At 40.6% G+C, this 21,155-nt stretch overlaps 1 long non-coding RNA gene across 1 annotated transcript in view; it reads right to left on the bottom strand.

Moving 5' to 3' along the window:
• Nucleotides 1–21,155, bottom strand: part of LOC132352895 (uncharacterized) — a 114,296-nt gene that overhangs the window by 91,819 nt on the left and 1,322 nt on the right. Inside the window, exons 2-3 of the long non-coding RNA XR_009498901.1 lie at nucleotides 7,995–8,111; nucleotides 5,579–5,676 (exon numbers count right to left, since the gene is read on the bottom strand). This is a non-coding gene — a long non-coding RNA (uncharacterized LOC132352895). The remainder of the gene's footprint in view (nucleotides 1–5,578; nucleotides 5,677–7,994; nucleotides 8,112–21,155) is intronic.

Genomic DNA, 21,155 nt, shown 5'->3' with positions numbered 1-21,155 from the left:
AGTTTTTTGAATTCCACAGTAGTTACTGTTCTCAAGTTTTTAACACCCAAGGAGAAAAAACATAAGAACACTCCCACTGCTAATGAAACTTGTTAGTTTTTTTGTCCTGTTAAAGATATTTATACTTGAATTTTTTTTAAGGCTTGAAATATTTTTAGATGAAATCCATAAATGAAAAGCAATGGTTGCTTTAAAAATTAGAGACGGTTTATAAAGTCATAAAAGAGTCGGTTATAAAGTCGTATAAAGATGATAAAAAAAAAATTCAGTAATAATTTACAAAGCTTGTTCTTAAATTCAAAGGCTATTAAGATCCTTATGTGGTTATGTGGTTAAGAGAGAGATTTTGCTTTTTTTCTGTTTCTACTGCAATACTCTTCTTTTTTAAATTAAATGATTTATGACCAGTCTTGTTTGGTTTTTCTCCAGCATAAATTCCCCCGTGAAAAAGGACTTCCAAGGCAAACACTGAGCTGTTTATAGGATCCCACTGGATTCAATATCTTCCTCCAGTGAGCTGGATTATAACTATTTGCATGACCATCTTTCCCCTACACTGATCCTCCTTTTAGCCAGTAACTGTGGGTTTTGGTCTTCAGAATCCACATTGGTAGCACCTGTGAGTGAATATAACAGCACTTTTGATAAAACCGAGTTCCCATGCAGCCCAATGCAGATGATCGTTATTTAACCTTGGGCAAGCTTGACTTGGGCAATGGTTGACTTGGGCAATGGTTGCCTGACTCTCCCGTAACTCGCAGACAGAAGGCGGAGTGCAGGGGGCAGGAGTGAGCACTCTGAAGTCAGACTGCTCTGCTTGGCAGTTGCCCGTTCCGTGCACTTGGGCAAGTGACTGAACTGCCCAGGGCCTGCCTGCCTTTCCTATAGAATAGTGGTGGTAATGATGGTTCCCCCCTCCTCCGTCACAGTGAGGATTAAATGAGGTGATGCATGTTAGGCCCAGAGCACAGTGCTTGACACTTTAGACAGAGTGTAAATATTCACTGTTGGAGTTATTTTCTTTGAAACGCGGTCAGTGGTACCCACTTCATAGTGTTTTGTTTTAAGGACTAAACGGAGTGACGTGTTCAGTGACTCACAGTGATCTGACATATAGCAGGCACTCCTACTTGTCTCCTTTACTTGTTCTGGGGCAGTTCTGTCTCCCCAAAATGCACCCAGCTGAGTGGCTAGCTCTGCTACTTCTTATGTATCACCCAGGGGGAGAAAAAGTTTGTCTCCAAAAGAAGGACCACTGGCTTACGCCAGAACTAATGGAGTGGAGTTGAAGGGCAGCATTGAAAGACTGGTGAGAGATGAGGTAGGTGTCAGTTTGCTGGGGCTGCTGTAACAGAATAGCACAGACTGGGTGGCTTAACAACAGAAATTTATTTTCTCACAGTTCTGGAGGTTGGGAGTCCAGTATCAAGGTGCCAGAAGGGTTGGTTTCTCTTGAGGCCTCTCTCCTTGGCTTGCAGACAGCCACCTTGTCACTGTGTCCTCACGTGGCCTTTTCTCTTTGTGCACATGCCTTTGATGTCTCTTCCTCTTCCAATAAGGACACCAGTCCTATTGGATTAGGGCCCCAGTCTTATAACCTCATTTAACCTTAATTACCTCCCTAAAAACCCTATCTCCAAACTCAGTCACCCTTGGGGGTCAGGGCTTCAATGTACAGATTTGAGGCGGGAGGGCATGATTCAGTCCAGAACAATGTGATAAGGCAGGAGATGAGTAGGGACCAGAACCAGATCACAAAGGGCTGGCTTGGGGGCTTTCTTCTTCACCCACCCACCCCTGGAGGTCTCCTGGGAATTGGCTCCATAGAGAGTCCCTTTCTGTCCTTTACCTTCCAGGCAGGACTAAGCACAGCTCAATGGTGCATTGAGATCCTGTAAACTGCATGGCACAGCCAAAAAATAAATAAAAAAAGGGTTGCCTGGGTAAGAGCTGACCCAGTGGAAATCACTAGAGGGAAGTTGCCTGGAGAGCAGGCACACCTGGGAGGGATTATGCAAATTAGATGCACAGGATTCCCCCCTCCCCCGACTCCCCCCCCAGTTAGGCTTCCTTTTTTTTTTTTTTGGCTGCAGTTGGGTCTTCGTTGCTGCACGTGGGCTTTCTCTAGTTGCATGGAGAGGGGGTTACTCTTTGTTGCGGTGTGCGGGCTTCTCACTGCGGTGGCTTCTCTTGCTGCAGAGCACCGGCTCTAGGCATGCGGGCTTCAGTGGTTGCAGTGTGTGGGCTCTAGGGCAAGCGGGCTTCGGTAGTTGTGGCTCGGAGGCTCAGTAATTGTGGCTCGCAGGCTCTAGAGGGCAGGCTCAGTAGTTGTGGCACACGGGCTTAGTTGCTCCACGGCATGTGGGATCTTCCTGGACCAGGGCTCGAACCCATGTCCCCTGCACTGGCAGGCGGATTCCGAACCACTGTGCCACCAGGGAAGTACCAGGCTTCCTTCTTTGAGTCAGTGGCCCAGGGCTTTTGAAAAACAGCCTAAACCTGAACAGAGCAGTCCATTAATTCCTGCATTCCACAAATCTGAGTGCCCACTGCTCCAGGGACTGTTCTAGGCCCTGGGGCTCTTGCAGAGTTTAGGTTCTAGGCCTGCACCGTCCAGTATAATATTATCAATATTAAGCACTTGGAATGTGGCTAGTCTGAATTGAGATGTCCTGAAGTATAAAATACACACCAGACTTCAAAGACAATATAAAATATCTCATTAATAATTTTTCTATTAAATGCATGCTAAAATCATATGTCCAATACATTGTATTAAATACAATATGTGTGGGCTTCCCTGGTGGCGCAGTGGTTAAGAATCTGCCTGCCAATGCAAGGGACACGGGTTCGAGCCCTGGCCTGGGAAGATCCCACATGCCGTGGAGCAACTAAGCCCGGGCGCCACAACTACTGAGCCTGAGCTCTAGAGCCTGCAAGCCACAACTACTGAGCCCACGTGCCACAACTACTGAAACCTGCGTGCCTAGAGCCCGTGCTCCGCAACAAGAGAAGCCACGACAATGAGAAGCCCACGCACCGCAACGAAGAGTAGCCCCCGCTCATTGCAACTAGAGAAAGCCCACACACAGCAACGAAGACCCAACACAGCCAAAAATAAATTAATTAATTAATTAAAAAAAATATATATGTGTTATTAAAATTAATTCCATCTATTTCTTTTTAACCTTTTTTTTTTAAACAGGATTCCTGGAAATTTGACATGATATATGTGACTCGCATTTGTGGCTCACATTCTATTTCTCTTGGACTGTGCTATTCTAGAGGCTCCACCTGGAGACTCTGATCAAGCTCTTTCTAGTGGACATAATCAGAGGGGACCTTAACTTGGACCACCATTCTTAAGGATTAGGCAATTTGGAGCACATGCCTCTAGCTGATGATATCTGTTTTAAAGTAAGCTGTGAGGACAGGGGGGGAAAAATGGGAAAAGGGGGGAAAGAAACGAGATCAGCAACAGCTGGAGAGGCCAGAGAGGGACAAAGAGTGCTCTGAGGCCTGAGAGCACATTTCCAACTTGCCCTCTGTAGTAGGCAGAAAAATGACCCTCCAAAGATGTCCATGTCCTAATGCCTGGAACCGGTCCATATGTTATCTTACATGGCAAAAGGGAGACGCTGCAAATATGATTAAGCTAAGGATTTTGAGATGGGGAGAGGATTCCAGATTATCCAGGTAGACCCAATGTAATCACAAGGGTCCTTATAAGTGAAAGAGGGAGGCAGGAGAGTCAGAGAAGATGTGAGGATGGAAGCAGAGTTCGGAGTGATGTCACGCTGGCTCTGAAGATGAAGGAAGGGGCCACGAGCCAAGGAATGCTGGTGGTCTCTAGAAGCTGGAAAAGGCAAGGAAATGGGTTCTCCCCTCAAGCCTCCATAAGGAATGCAGCCCTATGACACTTTGATTTTAGCCCAGTGAGAGTGATTTTAGACTTCTAACCTCCAGAATTGTAAGATAGTAACTTTGTGTTCTTGTAAGCCACTAAGTTTGTGGTAATTTGTTACAGGAGCTATAGGAAACGAATCCACTCCCTTGCCTGCTGGATCTTCCTTTTTTTTCTTTCTTTCTTTCTTTCTTTCTTTCTTTCTTCCTTCCTTCCTTTCTTCCTTTCTTTTCTTTCTTTCTCTTTCCTCTTTCTTTCTTTCTTTCTTCCTTTCTTTTCTTTCTTTCTCTTTCCTTTCTTTCTCTCCTCTTTCTTTCTCTTTCTCTCTTTGTTTCCTTCCTTCTTTCTTTCTTCCTTTCTTCCTTCCTTCCTTCCTTTTTCTTTCTTCCTTTCTTTCTCTCTCTCTCTCTCCCTCCCTCCCTCCCTCCTTCCCTCTCTCTCTCTCTCTCTCTCTCTCTCTCTTTCCTTTCTTTCTTTCTTTCCCTCTCTCCCTCTTTTTTTCTTTCCTGGATATTTATTTGAGTCACATTCCTCACTAGTTGAGAGAGCCACTTCCTTCTAAGGCGTAGTGGGGAAAGCCCTGGCTGGGTCTTCAGTATACCCTGTGGGTCTCTGGACAAATCTCTTTTCCTCTGTTGAGGAGCAAAGAGATTGGGAAAACTGTGTGGAGTTCTAGTACAGAGGACTGGGATATTTGTCTGCACTGGGCATCAGCATAGATGCCTTTCTAAAATTAGGACAGAACAAGTACCAAAGAATTGGATAGTTGTTCAACACGCTGAGTCCTTTAAATGAGATAAATCATCTCATTTAATTCTGAGAAGAGCCCTATGACTTAGATAACTATGAGTATCCCATTTTAAAGCTAAGGAAACCAAGGTCAGAGAGGTTAGGTAATCTGCCCACAATGACTAAGACAGAAAAATATGAGCCAAGAGTCAAACCTAGGTTTACAGACTGCTGAGAACCACCCTTCTTACTGATGGGAGAGACCATGACAAACAGGATGGATCCATAAGTTTTATTCATTCATTCATTCATCTCACAGGTAGCTGGGCCCCTGTGCTTGGAATTCAGGGTACAGTGATAAACAACTCAGGCCAGACTCTTACAGCATGGAAGTCACATTCTATCAGAAGGATACCAACAACTCAGAAGTGAGCTGATTGTGATGAGAATGACAAGAAACATTAAGAGAGTGAGGTGAGAGGGAGTGGATGGGACTAGGAGGCTACCTTTTGAAGCAATATGTGGTTCTGAACTTGAGAGCCCACTGCCCTCCAAGGGGTGTCATGGCCAAATTCATCATGTTTCCTCTCTTTTGATTCCCTTGGTAATCCCCCCAAACACAAGCTTGTCTCGTCATCTCAGGTTCTCTCATCTCCATCATTCTCTGTGTTGTCTTCTGCTCTACCCACTCCTGCCTCACTCCATCCTTCCCAAACTCTTCCACTGCAACCCCTGTAAACCTTTCCCTCAATGTTCCCTCCAACTCTTACCTTAACTAAAACAGGACCATTCTCCAAAGATAATCCCACAATCCTAACTGAAGGCTCTTCATCCCCCCCACTTGCCAAACACCTCAAGGTCTGGAGGAGGAGAGAAGTCATCAGGATATGCTGCGGAAACAAATGAACTCAAATCCCAGTGACTCACATAAATGTAGAGACTCACTCTTGTGCCACGTCCAACATGGGTGGGCTGGGCTCTGCTCCACTTCTTCCTTCGTTAACCTGGGCTGATGGGGCAGCCTCTGAAACACTGCCACCCTCCTGGCAGAGGGAAAAGAGACATGGACAGCCGTGAGCTGGCTCTTGAAGCTTCAGCTTGGAAGAGATGTACATCACTGTGTTCACATTTCACTGGCTAAAGCGAGTCATATGGCCAAGCTTGATATCAAGTGGGTATATTTCAGGAGAGACAGCAAACACTGTGGACAGTAATACAACCTGCCATCCCTTGGCATCCCAAGGCTGTGTCCAGATAGTATTATTCCTTCTCCATACTCTTAAAAAAAAAGATCCTTCTTCCCCTTAACAGACCTCCTAGAGTAACAGCTAGACCTCTTCTCTCCTCTCTCTTCTCTCCTAGCTCTTCTGTCTCCCTAGAAATCCGAGAGTCACACTAACCTCCTCCTGCTCCCTCACTCCATATCAGGTCTGTTACCACGTGCCAGAGGTTCAAACTTTGTCACTTCTCTCGGTCCCCACAGAAGCTACCCTCCTCCAAGCCACCATCATCTCTCTCCTGTACTACTACAACAGCAAGCTTCCAAATCTTGCTCTACAATCCATTCATGATCTAGTAGTCACTTCCCTGCTTAATCCTTCTGTGGTTTCCCATTGGCCTTCAGGGAGAGTCTAAAATCCTTACCCTTTCCCTTTCCCAGATCGCTCTTCCCAGCAGGCTTCTGCTTGCTGCCTCAGCCTGGGCCACCATCCCCGTCACTCCACAGTCCAGCCACATGGGGCTTCCTCAGTGTCATGAATTGATACTTTAATTACTTTAGGGCTTTCACAACCCAGTTCTCTTGAACCTGCAACTCTCACCCTTCCCACCCCCCCTCATCTTCCAGGTCTCAGCTTCCTCACTGAGGCCTTCAGGTCTAGTTGGTTCTTTCTGTGCCTGGGCTCCCGCAGCACCCCTACTGCCCCTTCTGAAACACTCACTCTTTTTTTTTTTAATGATACTGTGGATGTATTTAATGTTTTTTTCTTCAATTTTCTTTTTATTGAAGTATAGTTGATTTACAATGTTGGGCCAATCTCTGCTGTACAGCAATGTGACTCAGCTTTACACTTATATACATTCTTTTTTTTTTTTACAGTAGTATTTTTAATTAATTAATTAATTAATTATTTTTGGCTGTGTTGGGTCTTCGTTTCTGTGCGAGGGCTTTCTCCAGTTGCGGCAAGCGGGGGCCACTCTTCATCACGGTGCACGGGCCTCTCACTATCGCGGCCTCTCTTGTTGCAGAGCACGGGCTTCAGATGCGCAGGCTCGGTAGCTGTGGCTCACGGGCCTAGTTGCTCCGCGGCATGTGGGATCTTCCCAGACCAGGGCTCGAACCCGTGTTCCCTGCATTGGCAGGCAGATTCTCAACCACTGTGCCACCAGGGAAGCCCTTACATTCTTTTTTATATTCTTTTCCATTATGGTTTATCACAGGATAGTGAATCGAGTTCCCTGTGCTATACAGTAGGACCTTGTTGTTTAACCATTTTAAAGGTAATAGTTTGCACCTACCAACCCCAAACTCCCAGTCCATCCCTCTCCCTCCCCCCATCCCCCTTGGCAACCACAAGTCTGTTCTCTATGTCTATGAGTCTGCTTCTGTTCTGGATCAATAGATGGGTTCATTTGTGCCATATTTTAGATTCCACATAGAAGTGATGTCATATGGTATTTGTCTTTCTCTTTCTGACTTACTTCACTTAGTATGATGATCTCTAGTTGCATTGCATCCAGGCTGCTACAGATGCCATTATTCCGTTCTTTTTTATGGCTGAGTAATATTCCATTGTATATATGTACCACATCTTCTTTATCCATTCATCTGTTGATGGACATTATCTTTATGTCAGAGAATGTTTTGCCTATGCTCTCTTCTGGGAGTTTTATGGTGTCATGTCTCATGTTTAAGTCTTTAAGCCATTTTGTGAAACACTCACTCTTGTGAGAGCTTGCTCTCCCAGATTTGGAGCTGTGTGAAGGCAGAGACTGTCTCCTTGGCTGCTATATGCCCAATACATTGATTGTGCTCAGGAAATATTTTTCCAGTGAGAGAATGAATTTGTCATACATGAAGTCTAGGGGAGGGAATTAATAAAGGTGAATAGATGCAATTATTTATGATTGAATGAGCCTCCCGAGTTAATCAAGAGAGGCAAAAGAGGGCTGGGATGCTTGCGCCACCTCTGAATCACTTAGTCCTAAACTCACCGGACATCATTCCCTTCCTGCGTTTCCCCCTGTGTTTCTAGACCTCATAAAATGCCTTCCTCACCCACACCTATTCAGAGAATCTGGTTTCGGGCCTGAGAGAGTGCTTCTGTCCCTCTTCCCCCTCCCTACCTCCTGCTGTTCTCACCTCTCCCTCAGTCCTCCTCAGCACCTCCCACAGGTCCTCTACACCAAGTCAGCTGGAAAGTCTGGAGCGCCACCAAGATGTTGCCTGTCCTCAGATTCATTCCTGAGCAGCAGGACCCTGAAAAAAGAAACATGATACATGAGTGAGACACATCCTAGGCCTGGGCTTGTTAAGTCTGTCTGCCAAACCAGGTTGTGCAATGGGTGTGATGGGGAACAGCTTTGGAAAGGCCCCGGTGTCAAATCATAGTTCCTCCTTCTACGCTACTAAGATGGTGTCTGAAATTATAGCATCGGAGACAGTATTAGTCTGCTGGGGCTGCCATAACAAAGTACCACAGACTGGGTGGCTTAAACAACAACAGAAATTATTTCTCACAGTTCTGGAGACTAGATGCCCAAGATCAAGGTGTGGGCAGTTTTGGCTTCTTCTGAGGCCTCTCTCCTTGGCTTGCAGATGACTGCCTTCTTTCCCCTGTGCACACACATCCCTGGTGTCTCTTTGGTTTTTTTGTTTTGTTTTGTTAAATATTTTATTTATTTATTTGGCTGAGCCTGATCTTAGTGGTGGCACGTGGGATCTTTTAGTTGCTGCATGCAGAATCTTTAGTTGCGGCATGTGGGGTCTTTAGTTGTGGCATGCAAACTCTTAGTTGCAACATGTGGGATCTAGTTCCCTGACCAGGGATCGAACCCAGGCCCCCTGCATTGGGAGCACAGAGTCTTAGCCACTGGACCACCAGGGAACTCCCTCTGGTGTCTCTTTGTGTGTTCAATTTTCCTCTTCTTATAAGGACACCAGCCACGATTAGATTAGGACCCACCCTAATGGCCTCATTTCCACTTAACCTCTTTTTTTTTTTTCAGTGTTTTAAGATTTTTAAATTTAATTTGAAATGAAATACAATTATTCATTCAACAAATTGGAAAATATTAAAACAACTGACATCATCTAGAGTGGGGAAAGAAATAAGAAAGTTTTATACACTGCTGGCGTGACAGTAAATCATCACAACCTTTTAGGAAAGGTATTTCCTGTTAAAATTTTTTAAAAAGGGGGCATAAAGCTGTGACAGAAGTTTTACCTTGAGGAATCCATACTACAGGAACGAAGGGATTAGTAGCTAAGGATATGCTTCAGTAGCTAAAGATATGTTGTATATAACAGCACTAGAAGGCAATCACAACAAAACCAATCTGAATTGGAGACTATCTGAACGTCTGTTAGCAGGGAAGTGATTGACTAAATTATGGTATTTCCAATTCTATGGCTCATTCATTCACTCACCATATATATTTTTCAAGGCAGGCATTGTTTTACCATATGCCAGGCATTGTTCTAGATACTGGGGTTAAGGAAGTGAATAATACAGACTTGACCCCTTTATCATGAAGCTTAGTGTTTGTGTGTGTGTGTGTGTGTGTGTGTGTGCACATGTGTGTGGGTGTGTGTGGGTGTGTATAGCAAGGGAGAGACAAAAATGATAAATGATAATAATGATAACAACAGCAACAATAAAACAAGTCAGTTAACCTTTAGAATAATTGCCTGTTTCTAGAGGCAGGTACCTTGGGTTTTTCACTGAAAAAATTACATCCAGATTTTTATTCTGCTTTGAAATCTTTGTGTCCTGATTAGTTTCTCCTGGTGTGTCCTCTCATTGTATTTTAGAAATTTTTAGTAGCACTTATCCTACTTTATTTTTATGTTTTTTAAGTGAAACTTCAGACTTTATCTGGATTTCCCTAGTTTTTCCACCAATGTTCTTTTTCTTTTCCAGGATCCCAAGCAGGATGCCACATTGCATCTATTTTTATTTTTCCTAGCTTTATTGACATATAACAATTGTATAAGTTTAAGGTGTATGATGTAATGATTCGATACATGCATATAGTATGAAATGATTACCACAATTAGGTTCGTTAGCATCTCTATCACCTCACATAATTACCATTTTTTTGTTGTCCACTTAACCTCTTTAGAGGCCCTATCTCCAAATACAGTCATTTTGAGGTACTGAGGATTAGGGCTTCAACATATGAGTTTGGGGGGAGGGGTGGGGGAAGACACAATTCAGCCCATAAGAGACATTCCTTAGTTTTAGGATATTAACAGTCCTTCAGTGTTCTCTGAATAAGAGAACTATCAAATTAATGAGTAATTGAGTTTGCTGTCCATGAAAGCTAGGGACAGGATATAATTAATTTAAAAATGAATAGGTACAGTTAATTGTATGTAAACTAGCTCTCTGATTCAAGGAGAGCAGGGGAGGCCTCGGGGTCCATACACTTCCTCTTGGTTGGGCCATTCTTGAAGGAGAGACAGTGTGCCTTAAGTATATCCTTGCAGACCAAAACCAAGAAACATGAATCCAGAGAAGTAAAGAGAGCTCTAGACTCAGCACTTTTCCTGGGGTTAACTGCATAAAGCCTGGGTGTTAATGAACCATTTTCACAGGAGAAAAATCCTGGGACTTAAGCAGAGTGAGAGGAAAGATCAGAGACCTATATAAAAAATTCTAGAACCTGAGGGCAAACCTTCAGTTGGTACTTTTTTCAAAAGCTCTCCATCTGAAAAAGATGGTGGGAATATATGTTTGTCTCTGCCTTTATGATGAGTAAATCAAGAGAAAAAGATTTCCCCTGAGAATTCCTAACAGTAAGTCCATATTCCTGTGGGTTTAAAGCCTAAATTTGTACTATCTGTGTAACCTGAAAGACCTCCAGATAAAATTTTAGAGTGGTCCCAAATTGGCTATTCCCACAGGTATACGGCATAAGCAAACACTAACTCTACCCAGGGAAATGCATTTTAAACCCAGGCTTTAAAGAATTTCCACAGATAAAATCCCAAGGAACATGAGTTCCACAAACCACACAAGCAGAAGCAATAAACCTCAGAACCATATTCAGAGTTGGTATAAATATTGAAATTATAAGGTACTGAATATAAAATAAATAAATGTTTAAAGAGATTGAAGACGGCATTTAAAAAATACTGAAGGAAAAACAGAGTATGAAGCAAGATTGGCAAGGAAGATTTGAACAAGAAAAACTAGAAATTACATATATGAAAAATTTTAAACCCAGTGGACATATTAAACAGATTATATCACAGCTGAAAGGAGAAGAAACTAGAACACATATGTACTTGAAGAAATTACACAGGGACTTCCCTGGTGGTGCAGTGGTTAAGAATCTGCCTGCCAATGCAGGGGACATGGGTTCGAGCCCTGGTCCGGGAAGATCCCACATGCCACGGAGCAACTAAGCCCATGCGCCACAACTACTGAGCCCGCGTGCCACAGCTACTGAAGCCCACAGACCTAGAGCCCGTGCTCCGCAACAAGAAAAGCCACCGCAATGAGAAGCCCACGCACCGCAACGAAGAGTAGCCCCTGCTCGCTGCAACTAGAGAAAGCCCTCACGCAGCAATGAAGACCCATTACAGCCAAAAAAAAAAAAAAAAGAAAAGAAAGAAATTACACAGAGCATAGCACAGGGAGAAAAAAGGATGGACATTATAAACAATGGGTTAAGAAATATGGAACAGAGTGGGAAGGTCCAACGTACATCTAATTCATGGTTTTAAATATTTATTTATTTATTTATTTGGTTGCACTGGGTCTTAGTTGCGGCTCGCCGGCTCCTAAGTTGCAGCTCACTGGCTCCTTAGTTGTGGCATGTGAACTCTTAGTTGCGGCATGCATGTGGGATCTAGTTCCCTGACCAGGGATCGAATCCAGGCCCCCTGCATTGGGAGCGCAGAGTCTTAACAACGGTGCCAACCAGCGAAGCCCCTAATTCATGGTTTAAAAAAAAAAAAAAAGATACTAGAAGGGAGAGAAGCATATATGAGGAGATCATATCTGGGAATTTTTCAGAATTGATGAAAGATTCTTCCTCAAATTCAGGAAACCCAATGAATCCCAGGCAGAACATATTTTATAAAACATCCACGCTAGATATATAGTAAACTTTAGCACACTAAAGAGAAAATAATTAGAAAAGCCAAAGCATTACTTTTTATTTTTCAACAGCAATAATGGAAGCCAGAAGATAGTGGAATGAGATCCTCAAAGTGCTAAAATAAAATAACTGTCAGGCTTCCCTGGTGGCGCAGCGGTTGAGAGTCTGCCTGCTAATGCAGGGGACACGGGTTCGAGCCCTGGTCTGGGAAGATCCCACATGCCGCGGAGCAGCTGGGCCCGTGAGCCACAACTACTGGGCCTGTGCGTCTGGAGCCTGTGCTCCGCAGCGAGAGAGGCCGCGATAGTGAGAGGCCCGCACACAGCGATGAAAAGTGGCCCCCACTTGCCACAACTAGAGAAAGCCCTCGCACAGAAACGAAGACCCAACACAGCCATAAATTTAAAAAATAAATAAATAAATAAATAAATAAAAATTAAAAAAAAAAAAAATAACTGTCACACTAGAATTGTTTGTCCAGCAGAATGTCTTTCAAGAACAAAAATAAAATTATTGTTTAGACAAACCAAAAACTAGGAATTGATTCCCAAGACACCCTCTTCAAAAGAACTTCTAAGAGATATACTTCAGGAAGAATAAAACTAATCCTAGAATGAAGGTCTGAAATACAAGAAGGAATGATAAGAAAACAAAAAATAAACAAAAAAAGTAAACATATCAAAAATATCAAAACTCTATCAAAAGTACAGTAACAATGTCAAATTTAGGTGTTTAAAAAAGAACTAAAATCTTGAAAAACATAAATGGAGAGGATTTTGTTGAATACACATGATGATATTTTTAGAGTAAACACTAAAAGAACAGAAAGTAAGTGTAAAACTTCCAACATAGCATAGAGGGGAAAATGGAAATGTTGGGAGGAGACTCAATCCAAATGAATGCCGTAAGGAGAATAATAGAAAAAAGCAAAACAGGAATGGATACTATGACTGGAGGAATTCTGTATCTCCCCTGTTTGGAGAGCAGATGAGAGCATCTTTGTTCAAGATTAGGTGAAACATGATGTTTTATGGTTCTTAAATGGAAGTTCAAATATGTGTAGAAAGATATGTATGGATGCTGAGTGGTCAAAAGGGTGGGTGAACTGTGTTGGTGACTAGTCCATTGTTTCTTAACCCAAACCCACCCTTTGGCACTCTGCTTTGTGGCTCTGAGGCCACTAGCTCCCTACTTGGTTCTGCTGAGAGGAAGCACAAGAAAGAAAGACAAAAGGCTGGAAGGAGAAAGTTCGTGCTTCTTCCTGTTTTGCTTCCCTTTCCTGTTAGCATCACCCCAGCAGTGGTTCTTCCCCCTGATGGCAGCAGCTGACTCCTGTCTTTTCCATACTCTCAGTCTCATTTTTCTCTTTCTGACATACAAAGACCAGCCGTCCCCTTGTCAGAGGCCTGGGTTCCAGCTCTACCGGAGTATTCCTTCAACCTTCTAGATTCTAATAACCCTATCATGATTTTAATAACTCTATTATGTTTACATAATAGTAAACAACTAGAAACCTATTCCCTTTGTTGCCCCAGTCCTGGGGGGGGGGGGGGTGAAAGCTGATTTCTGCATCTATTATCTCTGGTTAATACAATATCCCCATTTTGTCATCTCAACATCTATTTCACTAACTCAACCAATTCCTTTTATTAAATTCTCTCTGTTAACGTAACTGGTTCACTTTCTGTTTTTAGTACTCTGTCTCCTGTAGCCATATGACTAATTTTTGGCCAGTGGGATATAAGCAGAAGTAAAGTGGGCAACTTCTGTGTCATGTCCTTAAAATGAAGCTAATTGTTCCATACTTCTTCATTCTGTCTTCTCGCAGAGGGGAACACAGATTTGGTGACCCTAAGACGGCTTCAGCCATGTGAGTCAGGATGATGCTCAAAGCAGGGCAATAAGAAAGGTGGGACCTGATGACCTCTTGGGGCGGGGCCACCTACCTACTCTGGGATGTTCTGTGAAATAAATAAATGTCTTCTGAGGCATTGCATTCTGGACTCTCTTTATTATACCATAGTTATCCATCCTAGTGTAGATGGCTCTAAAAAACAAAAATACAGAAGCCTGGAAACTTAAATAACATAATATGAATAACTATTGAGTTAAAAAATAAAACATAAAAGAAATAAATCCTTATAACTGAATGGCAACAAAAGCACTACCAAAGCAATGATTCAAGGGTAATCTATTGCTTTGAATATTTCTTATCAAAAGATTGAAAACAAATGAAGGAAGCCTCATTTTAGGAACTTAAATATGAAACAACAGAGAAAAATCCAAAAAAAAAAACCAAGAAGAAAAAAATTTAAAGGCAGAAATTGACAAAGTAGAAAAATAGAGAAGATCAACAAAAACCGAAACTTGGCAACTTGAAATTCTAATAAGATAGAAATGCTTCAGGTAAGACTGATAGAAAAAAAGAAACATGCAAATAAAAAACAAAATGCATAACTAAAAAGGGGGGAAACTACAGATATTCTTAAATGATAAAATAAATTTTTGAACTACATAAACCAATACACTTGAAAACTGACAAAATGGACAAATTTCCACAAGAACAGAAAATGCCAATACTGAAACAAGAAACAGTAAACTTTGAAAAGACCAACAACAATTAAAGAACCTGAAATTTTAGTTAAAAGAAGCCCCAGAAGGTTTAACAGGGGAATTCTACCAAGGTTTAACAGGGGAATTCTACCAAGCTTTCAAGGAACAAGTAACACCTGCTATATACAAATTATTACAGGGAGAAAAAGAAGAGAAATTCATTTTATGAAGCTGGTATATCCTTGATTCCTAAACTGAATAGGGACAATTTAGGAAAAGAATATTAGAGGCCCATTTTACTTTCTAAGTGTAAATGCATTCCTAAATAAAATATTAGATAAGCAAATACAATAATGTATGAAAAATAAAAATAAAACATAATTGAGTAGGTTTTAATAAACATCAGAAAGTTAACAATGTAATGCACTACATTATAGAATAGAGGAAAGTCATATGGTCACCTCCATCGATTGAAAAAAACATTTAATAAAGTTCAACATCTATTTATGATAAAAGCTCTCAGAAAACTAGGGATAGAAAGGAACTTCCATAATTTGTTAAGGACTATCTACTAAAAATCTACCACACACCACACAATTAAGACAAAATCTTGGGCTTCCCTGGTGGTACAGTGGTTAAGAATCTGCCTGCCAATGCAGGGGACACAGGTTTGAGCCCTGGTACAGGAAGATCCCACATGCCGTGGAGCAACTAAGCCCGTGCGCCACAACTACTGAGCCTGCGTTCTAGAGCCTGCGAGCCACGACTACTGAGCCCATGCGCCACAACTATTAAGCCCGCATGCCACAACTATTGAAGCCCGTGCGCCTAGAGCCCGTGCTCTGCAACAAGAGAAGCCACCACAATGAGAAGCCCGTGCACCGCAAGGAAGAGTAGCCCCCGCTCACCGCAACTAGAGAAAAGCCCGTGCGCAGCAACAAAGACCCAACGCAGCCTAAAATAAATTAATTAATTAAATTAAAAAAAAAAAAAAGATCGAAACTTAAGCTCATTCCCTTTAAGATCAGGAAGAACACAATCACTACTACTGTTCACTCCTAGGGGTCCTGGCCATTGCAATAAGACATTATAAATATGTATATAAGGAATGGGAGGGAGGATGACAAAATTGTCATTATTTGGATGTGATTTGGTATTCCATACAGAAACTCGAAACCATTAAAACTGTAAGTCAGCAAACTGGCCAAATACAATATCAAACTGGAAAATTGAATAACATTCCTCTACATAATAGTAAATAACTAGAAACTCTAACAAAAAATAAGATTCCATTCAGAATAGTAACAAAAGTTTAAAAGTAATCTAGGAATTCACCTGTCAATCCACAAGATGTTTATGAAGAAAAAAGTTTAGGGAATTCCCTGGCGGTCCAGTGGTTAAGACTCCGCACTTTCACTGCCAAGGGCCAGGGTTCGATCCCTGGTTGGGGAACTAAGATCCCATAACCACGTGGCATGGCCAAAAAAAAAAGGAATTTAATGTTATTAAAGGAAACAAAAGAAATCTAGCAAATGGGGAGATGAACCATGTTCATGAATGTAACAATTTAATGTTATTAAGATGTTTCTTCTACCTAAATCAAGCTATAAATTCAATGCAAGCCCAAATTCCAGAAAGATTTTTTTTAGAAACACAATAAATGGATTCAAAATTGCATGTGGAAGAATCAAGACTCACAAATAGATAAGAGTGGCTCCAAAAAAGAGAAATTTTCTGTATCAGATAAGATATACCCAAAAGCCAGAGTAAAAAATAAAGAAGACGAAAGTGGAATGGCACATAAGCAGACAAACTGATCAAAGCAACAGAACAGAGAGGAAAGAAAGAGACGTGTACATAAAAAACCTTGAGATATTTCAGAATAAGCATCCTAATCAGAAGGGAATAGATGGATTGTTAAAGGATGGTATTGGGAAAACTGGTGCCTTATAAGGAGAAAAGAAAAGTTGGTTCCCTACCTCTCACCATAATACGAAGGTCAAATAAATGGATTAGAGACCTAAATACGAAAGATGAATCTATAAAGCTAGAATATTCATTTCATAGGGCTGCCAGAACAAGGTACCACAAACTGCGTGGCTTAACACAACAGAAACGTATTGTCTCACAGTTCTGGAGGCTACCAGTCCAAAATCAAGGCGTCAGTGGGGCCATGAATCCTTCCTTGCCTCTTCTTAGCTTTCGGTGGTTTGCTGGTAATCTTTGGAGTTCCTCAGCTTGCAGCTGCACTGCATAACTCCAATCTCAGCCTTCCTCATCACATGGCATTCTCCTTCTCTGTGTTTGTCTTCAAGTGACTGTCTTCTTGTAAGGACATCAGTCATATTGGATTAGGGGCCCAGCCTATGCCAGTATGACCTCATCTTAATTTAACTAATTACATCTGCAACTACTCTGCTTCCAAATAAGAGCACATTCTGGAGTATGGGGGGGCGTTAGGATTTCAACATATCTGTTTTTAAGAGAAACAGTTCAACCCAGAACAGCTAGTAGAAAAATGTAGAATATTTTTATGACTTTGGAGTGAATAAAGATGTTTAAACCAAGAAAATATAAACTATATAACGAGATGAATTTGACTATATTAAGATTAAAGATTTCTTCCAAAGACATGATTGAAAAAGTTAATAAGTGACAAACCGGGAGAAGACATTTTCAGCTTCAAAAAAAATATGATTAATATCCAGAATATACAATAAAATCCTGCAAATATTTAAGAGTAGGAATCCTAATATAAAAATGGAGGGACTTCCCTGGCAGTCCAGTGGTTAAGACTCCATGCTCCCAATGCAGGGGGCACGGGTTCGATCCCTGGTTGGGGAAGATCCCACATACCATGTGGCGTGGCCAAAAAAAAAAGAAAAAGGGGGCAAAATTAACATAAAAGGAATCTAACTAGCTAACAAGTCTGAAGAGACGCTCAACCTCCCTCAAAATCAGTTAGAAAATTACAACATATTTTAAATTCATCAGAGTGGTCAAAATTAAAAGGTCAGAGAGGAACTAGTATTAGTAAAGACATACAGAATTTGGAACTATCATGCACCTTTGGTTAGCATAATTCAGTATGTATATCCTATGATCCAGCAATCCCAATTTTGGTATATAATCCAGAGAAACTCTCACACAAGTCCCAAAGGATATAAGTACAAGATTGTTGATTGAAGTATTGTTTGTAGTAGCAAAGAATTCAAGGCAATGTAGGTCTTCTTCATTAGTAGGTGAATAATTAAGGATGGTGAACTAATAAATTGGAGTGCTATGCAGCAAACAGACACAATTAACTAGATATACAAACAACGTGGACTGCTCTTAAAACAATATTGAGCAAAAAATGTAAAAATAGAAATTTACTTAGTATAATTTTTGTAAATTAAAAACATATACATATAGAAAGCACTATACATGTTTTAGAAATACAGACATATCCAAGAACCATAAATTAAACGTAAATCAGAAAGTGTGTCTTTGAGGTGGAGGAAGAAATGAAAGTGGGAATGGGGATATGGAGAAAAAATAATATAAGAGGATAGCTTTACACAAACTATTGCTATAGTGTGTCAGAAATGAAGCAGTATGGTAAAATCAACCCACAGAAAAAGAAAAAAAAAGAAGAATGAATGAAAGAGAACAGAAGTACCAAGGAAATGTTAAGAAAAAAGACACATTAAAAGCAAAAATCATTAGGAAGGACAACAAAGGATATTTCATATTGATAAAAGGAATACTTCACTGATGTCATATTAATATCATAAGCCCTTATGCATCTAACAACATAACTTCAAAATATATAAAGCAAAAACTGATACAGCTAAAAGGAGAAATGAACATATCCTCACTCATAATGGGAGACTTTATTACACCTTCCAGCAGCCAATAGATCAAACAGGAAAAAAAAAAGGTAAGGATATAATAGTTAAGAATTAGATCATTAATAAACTTGTATAGTCAGACCTCTTATCCCAACAACTAGAATGTACGTCCTTTAAAAACAGCACACTTCCAAAACAAAACCAAAAAATGCCGCATACTAGGTCATAAAGGAAATCTCAACAAATTCCTAAGAATTTACGTCATTTGAAATACATTCATTAAATAAAATTAGAAATCAACTACAAAAGATAATCAAGGAAAAATCCATATACCTAGATATTAAAAACCACATTTCTAAATAATTTGGGGGTTAAGGGGAATTGAAATTACACTTTTTTTTTTGAACTGAATGACAATGAAAGCACTACAAATCAAAACCTGGGGTATACATAATAACAAAATAAATACTAAAATGGAAAAAAATGAGTCAACAATTAAGGCAGAAATTAATGAAATAAAATACCCCCCCTCAAAACAAATAAGTAAAAGAGATCATCAATAGAACAAAAAGCTGGGAGTTTTTTAAAGACCAATAAAACTTTAAATTTTTGGCAAATTTCATCCAGAAAAATAAGAGAAGGAACAAATAAATATCAGGAAAGCCAAAAGAAATATAACTTCAGATCCATAGGATTCATAAGAATATGTATAAAGTTATACCAATGAATCTGAAATCCTAGATAAAATAGATATTGTTCTAGGCAAATATAAATTACAAAAATTTATCTCAGGAGAAAGTAATAAATCTGAATAAACCAATATCCACAGAAGAGGTTGAAATTATAACCAAAGACCTGTCAAAAAGGCACCAAGCATGGATGATCTTACAGTCAAATTCTACCAAATGTTCAAAGAACAGATAACTCCAATATATCACAAACCATTCCAGACTGCAGGAAAAGGTAGGTGGTTCCCCCAGATCGTAGAACAGAGCTAGCATTTCCCTTATGTCATAACTGGGCAAGGACAGCACAAGAAAGATAACCATGAGTCAGTCAATTCCATTCATGAAAACAAATGCACAACATCCTTAAAGAAAATGTTATTAAATCAAATCCAGCAATAGTGAAACAGAGGAGGATGGTTCATCATTAACAGATTAAGGCAGAAAAGTCATCTGATCATATCAACAAATGCATAGAAAGCATTTGATAAAAGTCAATGCCTGCTTTAAAAAAAAAATAAACTTCTCAGCAAATTAGGAATAAAATTTAGAAATCTACTGAAAACATCATACTTAATGATGAAACCTTAGGGGCATTCCTTTAAAAAGTCTAGACCAAGACAAGGATTGTCCATTATCACCACTGTCATTCAACATTGTATTGGAACCCTCAGCCAAAGGGGGAGGGGTGAGAAATGAGTTATAAAGATTGGAAAAATTAAACTGTCTTTTTTTTCCCTGGACACCAGGGTCATCTAACTAGAACAGTATAGAGAATTATCTGTCAAGCTATTCTAGAACAAGTAAGAGTGAGTTCAACAAGGTAGCCAGATCCAAGCTCAGCATTAAAAACAGCAGTAACTGATTAGGAAAAAAAAACAAAATCCCGGCCACAAGTAAATAAGTAAAAACAGTAAAATCCAGTGAGTGAACCAAAGAAAGCCATATAAGATATCCCAGGAAAAAAATATACCTGTCCAAGAATAGAAGACTCAATATTACAAAGTCATATTCTCCCCAAATTAATAATTTATTCATTATAATCCCAATCAAAATCCAAAGGACTTTTTTATGGATTTGACAAATGCCACTCCACTCTCCATTTCCATTACAGAGCCTACCAGGTTTAGAACCAAGCCAGGTCCCTCTCCTCACCCAAGTCTAGGCATCTGCTTGGAGATCACCTGTTCTGCTCCCCACCTTCTTTGACTTGAATCACCCCATAAACAATTGGTAAACAGAGTAACGATGTCAGCATATCACAGTCATGTTGGTTAATATGCAATTTTCTCTAGGAAGTTAACATTTTGAAGCAATCAAGGGCAAGGTTTCTCACAGGCAAAGAGCAAGCCTTAGTGATAAAAGAAGATCTTAAGGGGAAAAGCTGCAACTCTATAGAAATGTCTTCCTTTAGATCCACCGTGGATCGTTTAGTGATTTCAAAGACCATAATGCTTGCTACAATGGTATGGTATGTGGCAAAGCTGTGAAAGCAGATGAAGAAACTGCAACGATATTTTCCCACATTAAAATAACAGATTAATGAAGAAGACTACACCTTGGATCAGATTTTTAATTTTGAAGAAAATGGTTTCCATTAGAAGTTAATATCTCCAGCCCGCATCTCCGTGAAGGAAGTACAAGCCCCAGCCTTTAAGACTGCAAAGAAGGCACTTAAAGTATTGATTGCTAAGCGCAAATACCCCGTGTATATTTAACTGTGCTAGTATTTCTATTAGAATTGTTATTGGGACTTCCCTGGTGGCGCCGTGGATAAGACTCTGTGCTCCCAATGCCGGGGGCCTGGGTTCCATCCCTGACCAGGGAACTAGATCCCACATGCATGCCTTAACTAAGGAGCCCACGTGTGGCAACTAAGACCGGGTGCAACTAAACAAATATTAAAAAATAAAATAAGTAAACGTTATTGGTTTTGTAGCACTCTGATTATTAAGTTGCATACGTTTTGAGCAATCTGTCCCTAATTCTATTTTTCCCATAAAGCCTTGTCATTTTTAGTGCACTGTTTTGCAGAACTACAGGTTTTTCAGGAAAGCATGTGTCAGGTTATAGCAGAAACGC

The sequence above is a fragment of the Balaenoptera ricei genome, chromosome 19 (genome assembly GCF_028023285.1).
Source record: "Balaenoptera ricei isolate mBalRic1 chromosome 19, mBalRic1.hap2, whole genome shotgun sequence".
Lineage (NCBI taxonomy): Eukaryota > Metazoa > Chordata > Mammalia > Artiodactyla > Balaenopteridae > Balaenoptera > Balaenoptera ricei.
Note: the sequence above shows the minus strand (reverse complement) of the source record. Positions and strands in the feature narration are given on the sequence as shown.